The 7598-nt window shown below is 34.5% G+C and overlaps 2 long non-coding RNA genes across 2 annotated transcripts in view; one reads left to right on the top strand and one right to left on the bottom strand.

Annotated features, from left to right (window-relative positions):
* LOC122634353 overlaps window positions 1-3971 on the bottom strand; it is an 11854-nt gene extending 7883 nt beyond the window's left edge. The window contains exon 1 of the long non-coding RNA XR_006328370.1: window positions 3823-3971. This is a non-coding gene — a long non-coding RNA (uncharacterized LOC122634353). The remainder of the gene's footprint in view (window positions 1-3822) is intronic.
* Window positions 1-7598, top strand: part of LOC122634354 — a 73530-nt gene that overhangs the window by 45772 nt on the left and 20160 nt on the right. The gene's annotated exons all lie outside the window — the stretch shown is intronic.

Here is a 7598-nt window from a genome sequence, read left to right as displayed (position 1 = left end):
TGTTATACCTGCTACATCTGCTGCAAATGGAACGCGTGTATACATAGGTACGCTAAGATTAAAAAAAATATTTAATCAAACAAGACTCCGACTTCATTCTCGTTTTATTAAAAAGAAATAAATAAATAAATAAATAAATAAATAGAAAATAAACGATCAGTGCATTTCCTCTTATTAATACATTATTTGTATAAATCATGCACATTATGCGTACGTATATACATACATATATATATATATATATTTATGTATAAGTAAAAGAAGGATTAACAATCATACTAACATATGCGTTACATACTTAGACATTTTCAAAGAAAAACATAAGAAATGTACGCGTGTATACATTAGAAAATCCCTCGAAAGAAATAAAAGCTATAAACCACGAGGAAGAACAAATAAATTCGTCGAAGATTTAAAAAACGAGAAAGAGGAGAAGACACCCCCACGTCAAATTACAATCACCCTTATAAAACGATGTTACGTATTAAGAGCGAAAGAAAGAAAATGGTGGGAGGTTGCACCTGCATCATGAAATTCCTAACGTCCAGCGAGTTTCAGAGTTGCAGCAGAGACTGCATATATATATATATATATACACACACGCACACATATATAATATATATATATATAAATATATATATATCGTGGTATTTGTAACTTCACGAACGCACGCATATAAATGTATTTACGCGTGTGCACATATACACAAACGGAAAGAAAGAGAAGAGGAAGCTGGTGAACTATGCAACTCACGAACTCAAAGTGGGAGAAAAGAGAGAGAGAGAGAGAGATATATAAAGAGAAAAAAGAGAGTAAGAGACGAAAGATAAAGAAAAAGAGAGATAGAAGATACAAAGTTGATCTCGCTTCAACGCAGAAGAAGAAGAAGAAGAGAAAGAAGAAGAAGAAGAAGAAGAAGAAGATGCAGGAGGCAAGAGTTAAGTAAGAGAAGGATAAAGAAGGATAGAGCTACCAAGAAAGAGAGAGAGAGAGAAGGTAGAAAGAGTAGAACGAGCGCGAGAAAGATGAAATGAGTGTGTGAGTGAGTGAGTGAGTGAGAAAAAGAGAAAGAAAGATATATATATATATATATATATATGTTATATATGCGTCTCACTCGTTCACAGGCGCATCCATTGACGCCTTCGCTCGAGCATTTATGAATGAATCCCCTTCCAAGATAGCCCTTTCCTCTTACGCTTCGTGCACATATGCAAGCGAGTGTGTACAACGGCTGAACATAGAAAGAGAGATAGAGATAGGGATAGAGATAGATATATAGAGAGACAGAAAGAGAAAAAGAGAGAGAGATAAGGAGGGAAAGAAGGAGAGACGGTCCCTCTAGCTTAGGCGGATACGACTCCGACTGTGAGTTTATACGTTCTTTTATGCGCTTCTTTACGTGTGCGCGCGCGTATGTGCGTGTTATTTCTGTCGTGTGTGCGTCTTCTTTTTCTCTTTCTTTCTTTCTTTCTTTCATTCTTTCTTTCTTTCTTTCTTTCTTTCTTTCTTTCTTTCTTAGTTCGTCCATCTCTTTTCTTTTATTAGGAATCTCTTTCCTTCTCGCAAGAAAGTTTATTTCGAGTATGGCCCGAGATAAAGTCGATTTCATTCATTAAAGTTTTCTCCGTAAGCGAGGGGACACGCTTTCACTACGATAAAGAGGAAAAAGGAAAGAGGAGAAGGAACGAGGAGAGGGGATGAGGAAGAGGTGGAGGAGAAGGAGGACATGTTAAATGTTCGGAAAAAAAGATGATGATAAATTATATGGCACTGATATTTGGGTCTCTTATGAAATTTATGATATAGTACGACGTGGGGGAAGGGAAAGGAGACGAAAGAGGCGAGAGATGGGAGAGTAAGTGGGGAGAGGGGAGGGTTAGAGGGTGATAATAGCGAGAAAAAGTGGAGATTGTATCGAAATGGGTGGGATTACGTAAACGCGGGAAATTTAAGATTTCGAAAGACTCGTTCTCGACTTATTCTCCTTTTGTATTTTTATTTTTATTTTTATTTTTATTTTATTTTGAATGGGTTTATGTATCTATGTTTTTTTTTTTTTTTTCATAGATATTTTTATACATGCATGTGTATGCGTATAGAGGTTTATATACATATGTATATATATATATATATACGTTGTTTTCTTTTTTTTCTGTTATATAGTAAGCAACTTTTACATGTTTTTACGGTTTACGTTGACGTTTTATAGATCATCGTGAAAGCGCGAGAAATTCAAACGTACTGACTCGTAAGAGCTCGTTGTTCTCGATTTATCTTTTGTAAAATTAAGAGAAATAGAGTCGAGGAGATAAAAAATAAGGGGGGGGGGAGAGAGAGAGAGAGAGAAAGAGAAAGAGAGAGAGAGATAAAGAAAGGAGATGAAAAATGTTCGTACTTTATGGTGCACGTGCTCGATTTTTTTTTCTCTTTCTTTCTTTCTTTCTTTCTTTCATTCTCTCTTTCCTTCTTTTTCTTTTTTTCCTCCAGTTTCTTTCGACATCACAGAACGGAAACGCGTTCTCTCTTGTTAGAATGCACTTTCGTACGAGCCTTGGAAACTTTCTTTGCGTGCTACTCTCCAAAAAGAAAACGAAAAAAAAAAAAAAACAACAAAAATAAAGAGGAAGATAAAAACGAAATATGTAAAGGAAAGAAAAGAAAATAGAAAAAAATAAGAAAGAAAGAGGAGAAAGAAATGAACAAAAAAAAGCAAGATATAATGTATCTGCATTTTTGTCAGTCTGGACACGTGTTCTCGCGACGTGGAATCAGCTTCTTTGCGTTGGTCCGCATAAACTCAACGTATTACGTTCTCCTACGCTTACATACTCAACAGCTGTTCTCGATTCTTTCGTAATTTTTTTCTGATTTTTTCGTTTTTCGTTTCTTTTTTTTTTTCTTGTTTAATTTCTCCTTGCTCGTGTTTTTCTTCTTCTTTTTCTTCTTTTCTTTTTTTTTTTAACGTCGTCCTAGCCATCGTTTCTCGTCGAATCGATCTTCGTTCTTCTCTCGAACACTTAGCTCATTTTTCGATTTTGCTACGACATTATTATATTTTTTAATACGTACGTATACTCGATCAGTATTTAAATTCGTCTCTGAACGCCAGTGTTATTACGTATTCATTACATTTTTTTTTTTTTTTTTTTTTTTTTTTTTTTTTTTTTTTTTTGTTATGTTCGATCAACGAGTCTTTTATCAAATTTGTTAACGATCCTATTTAACGTTCCATGCAATTTTAGATTTTATTTGTAAATATTTTTCTATGCGTTATCAATATTTCCTTAGGACCTATTCAACGATCGATCCAATGGAGATCTTTATCATACTTTTTTAAAAATCCAAATCTAATCGATCTAATATCGATATCTGAATATTTTTTTTATAAATTCCCTCCTTGCGATTTACGTAATCGATCCACGATACGATTACATGTGTATTTAAAAATGATCTCATTGAAATTTTCAAAGAAACAAATTATCTGCGATATACGATAATCTTTTCTTGATCAACGCACACGCGCGATATTTGTCCAACTTTTTTCTTCACTTTTAACAATTAAAATCGATTTTAATTCGTACGAAATTATTACAATTAAATAATATCACGCGTGTGTTCGAATAATTGTAACATCGACGTGACTGTTTCTTTTATTTAATAGACGATCTTGTCGCGATCTATACGTACGAAAACACACGCGCGAAAAACATATACGCACAAACACACACACACACACACACACACACACACACAAGAAAATTCCATCACGACTTCGATCAAAGCAATATATTCGACGTGTCTCCCGTCTGCGGCACTCACATGGTAGGTGGTTTAATCCGATTTGAATCATACTCATTCTCGACACGTATGAGAGTCGTTGCGTGTGCAGGAACGATGTCTCGAGTCGGCTCTAACAACTGCAAAAAGATCGATCGATCGAACTAATTGCGAGTAGTATGACGCCTTCCTCTTCGATCATTCTTATGCAAACCGAATGTGCGGTTTACGATTGGTAAACAAAATTAAGTTAATCTTTCATAATTTTCTTCGTTCGAATTTCTTCTGTCAAATTATTTAATAACGGGGTCGTTTTAGTGTTGGAAAAAAAGGAAAGAAAAGAAGAAAGAAAGAAAGAAAGAAAGAAAGAAAAAACAAATCAAGCTTGTTCGTATTTGTTCATTTCCATGAATTTTTATCTCTTTACGTCATTACGGTTCATTATCGTTATTATTGACCTTTTTTAATTCAATCCAATATTTAAAAAGATTTTGTTGATCATTTCGACAATCGAGATCATTTGGCAAATGAAGTATTTAATGTTTGCTTTAAATTTATACTTTTATCTTTTCCATTAATTAGCCTTTAATTTTATTACGTTCATTATTCCGTCATTTTTCTTTCTCTTTTCTTTCTTTCTTTCTTTTTTTTTTTTTTTTATCAACCTTGCATGCTTTTTTATCTCTTTTATCTTTGTTAATCAAATATTTATACACACACACACACACACACACATACAAATGATTTTTTTTATAATAAAAATCGAATGATTACACGATCAAAAATTGTCCGATGTACTCGGATATAAATTCGAAGGAAAAGGGATATCTAAAGGTCGATAAAATTCACTAATTGGGAAGAACAAAAAATAAAGGCTAATTGGGATGCGTCAAGTTCGATGGGGCGTTAATTGGAATTGTTTCAGCAAGTCCTGTCGAGGAAAAAAAAAAGAAAGAGAGAGAGAGAGAAAAGAGAGAAAACCCTACTATCCGAGTGAATTTAATGGTGTCGAGGGAATCGTTAATGGTCTCCCATATGACGGTAGAGTTTTCCATTCGAAAAGTAACAATAATATGGCGTGAAGAAAGGCGTGGGTGGAGTGTCGAATACATGCAAGCGTTTTCGCACGAAGAACAAAAGAGAGAGAGAGAAAGAGAGAGAGAGAGGAACTTGGAGGGTGACTCGTCGAGTCTCCCTTTCCATAGTCTGTCTCTTTCTCTCTTTCTCTCTGTGTCTATCTATCTCTCTTTCTCTTTTTCTCTTCTTCTCTTTCTCTTTTGCTTTCTGCTCGTAAATTACGATACATTCCAGTCGATGTTCCACGGTGATAAGTCACGGCCGCCAAATGTTTCGTCGCCATCGGGCATTATTTTCGCCCCGTTCCTCGATTACCTTTAGATATCGTGGCGCACGTAAGTACTTATGCGGTACGTTATGGTGGATAACCTTTTATCGAAAGATTAATGGGATAAATATAATAGATTTCCTTTACGAGTTGACGACAAATAATATTAACTAATTCTTCGTCGAATTAATTCGATATATCCGATCAAAAACGATTCGATCTTCGATATGTATATATATATATATATATATACATGAATATTATTTACTTCTGTCGTGTGATCAAATCACTGTCGATTAGAAAAATTATTGAAAGAAATCATGTCTAAGAAATTTAAAGGAAAAAAATATATACATATCCTGTATAATATCTATACGTCATATTACATATGTTAATACTCATCGAGTCACGTAATAACAAATGTAACTTTTGTCATAACGTGAAATAACGATCGAATGTAATAATTATGAGTCGTCTTTGTCGATTGAAAAAGCGTTTTTTAAGAAGAGAAGTTCGTGCTGCAGTTATCGATGCAACACATACTTCATGAGAGTCTTCTAATACCTCCATACGATTGCAGTTGCAGCGAGAGAGCTCTTTGTCCCTTTTCTCTTCTTCTTCTTCTTCTTCTTCTTCTTCTTCTTCTCCTTCTTCTTCTTCTTCTCCTCCTTCTCCTTCTTTTCCTTCTTCTTCTCGTTCCTGACTGCACGCTGTGAAAAACGAGACTCCGGATGTGACGTCATTACATTCCACGGAATTATTTACCTCGAAATCGCGGAAGTAACGTGACGTTCATTGTAAACACACGATCATTTTATTTAAATATTTTCTCATCTTTTTTCTCCTTCTCTCTTTCTTTCTTTCTTTCTTTCTTTCTTTCTTTCCTTCCTTCTGTCTTTCTTATTCCTCTTTACTAACACAAACAAAAAAAGTGCGAAATAAAAAGCAATAAGAGAAGATGGGCGAAGGGCCGAAAAGTTAATCGTACATTTCTGTTCGGAATCATTAAATTCTCAGCTTAGCTCGTTGGCGAAAGAAAAGAATGAGAGAAAAAGAAAAGGAAAGGAAAGAAAAAAAATCAACAATCGATTTCGTAAAATCGTTTGGGACGATTTTTGAGCCACGATGTAGAGTCAAAGAAAAAAAAAAAAAAAAGAAAAGAAAAGCCAAAAGGAGAAAGAAGAAACAAACAAATAAATCAAACAAAATAGAAAAAAAAAAGAAAAGAAAAGAAAAGAAAAGTCGACTAGTATACTTTCCTTTCTTTCCTCTCTTTTTCGTTTTCTTCTTCTTTTCCTTTTTTTTTTTTTTTCCTCCCAGTTCTCTTTCTATCGTCATTACATACGGGGAAAGCGGCTGGTTCGGGCAAAAGTAGCTTTTTATTTGAAATTTGGTGTGGCGTGTGCAGGGTGCAACCGTTCGACCGGTTCCCGAAAGTAACGCGATGCAACTTTATTGCCGATACGTACTTATCGTATCTTACAACTCGAAGGGAATCCGATTAAGGAACTGAAACGCTACTTTAATTATTTATGATTCTTGTTTGCTCGGACAGGCGATCCTCCTCTCTTCTTCTTCTTCTTCTTCTTCTTCTTCTTCTTCTTCTTCTTCTTCTTCTTCTTCTTGTTCATTTTCTTTTTCTACCTTCGTCGAGTCCTCCATCGAGATAGAAAGAGAGAAAGAGATAAAGAAGGGCGACGCACGTTTCACGACATTCCAATGCCCAAATAAATTAGGAAAGATACGATGATGAATGGGAAGTTGTTAAATAAATATTGGCTTGCCGGGGGAGCGAGCTTCGAGCGACGAAATTTGAAAGAAATGCTGAAGAAAATTGTTCGATTCATTCACCGAAAAGCAGATCTTCCGTTCTAGCGTTTCTGTTCTTTTCTTTTTTCTTTTCTTTTTCCTGTTTCTTTCTCTTTCTCTCTTTCTCTGTCTCTCTCTCTCTCTCTCTCTCTCTCTCGCTCTCGCTCTCTCTCTCTGTCTCTTCTTTCGTGTTGACAATGTTGATTTAAAAAAGAGAAGAAAGAGAAACGGGGAAACAAGTTCCGATGCTCGTCGATCAATTCTGAGTTTTCCTTTTTTCTTTTCTTTTCTTTCTTTCTTTCTTTTTTTTTTTTTTTTATTATTATCGACACAGAATGTACCTAAAAAAGTTTCGAACTAGTAGTTCCTAAGATGTAGGAGTTCGTAGCTGATTTTAAAAATAATTTATTCCTTTTTATCTTTCTTCCTTTTCTTTTTCAAGATTGCTATAAAATCGATCGAGTCTCAGTTACGAGATCTCTAAATGGTCTTGAAAATAAGTCATTGAGTTTTAAAATCGTTTAATCTTAATGATCGTCGACAAATTGTAGGATTGTAGAGGGACGAAAAAATTGCCGAAACGAAAGTGATAGTTATTTTTTGTTTGTTATTTATTTATATTCTTTATTTTCTTTACTTTTTTTTTTTTTTTTTTTTTTTTTTT

The sequence above is a fragment of the Vespula pensylvanica genome, chromosome 14 (assembly GCF_014466175.1).
Source record: "Vespula pensylvanica isolate Volc-1 chromosome 14, ASM1446617v1, whole genome shotgun sequence".
NCBI classification, from domain to species: Eukaryota; Metazoa; Arthropoda; class Insecta; order Hymenoptera; family Vespidae; genus Vespula; species Vespula pensylvanica.
The sequence above is the reverse complement of the archived record's forward strand: the minus strand, read 5'-3'. Positions and strand labels throughout refer to the sequence as shown.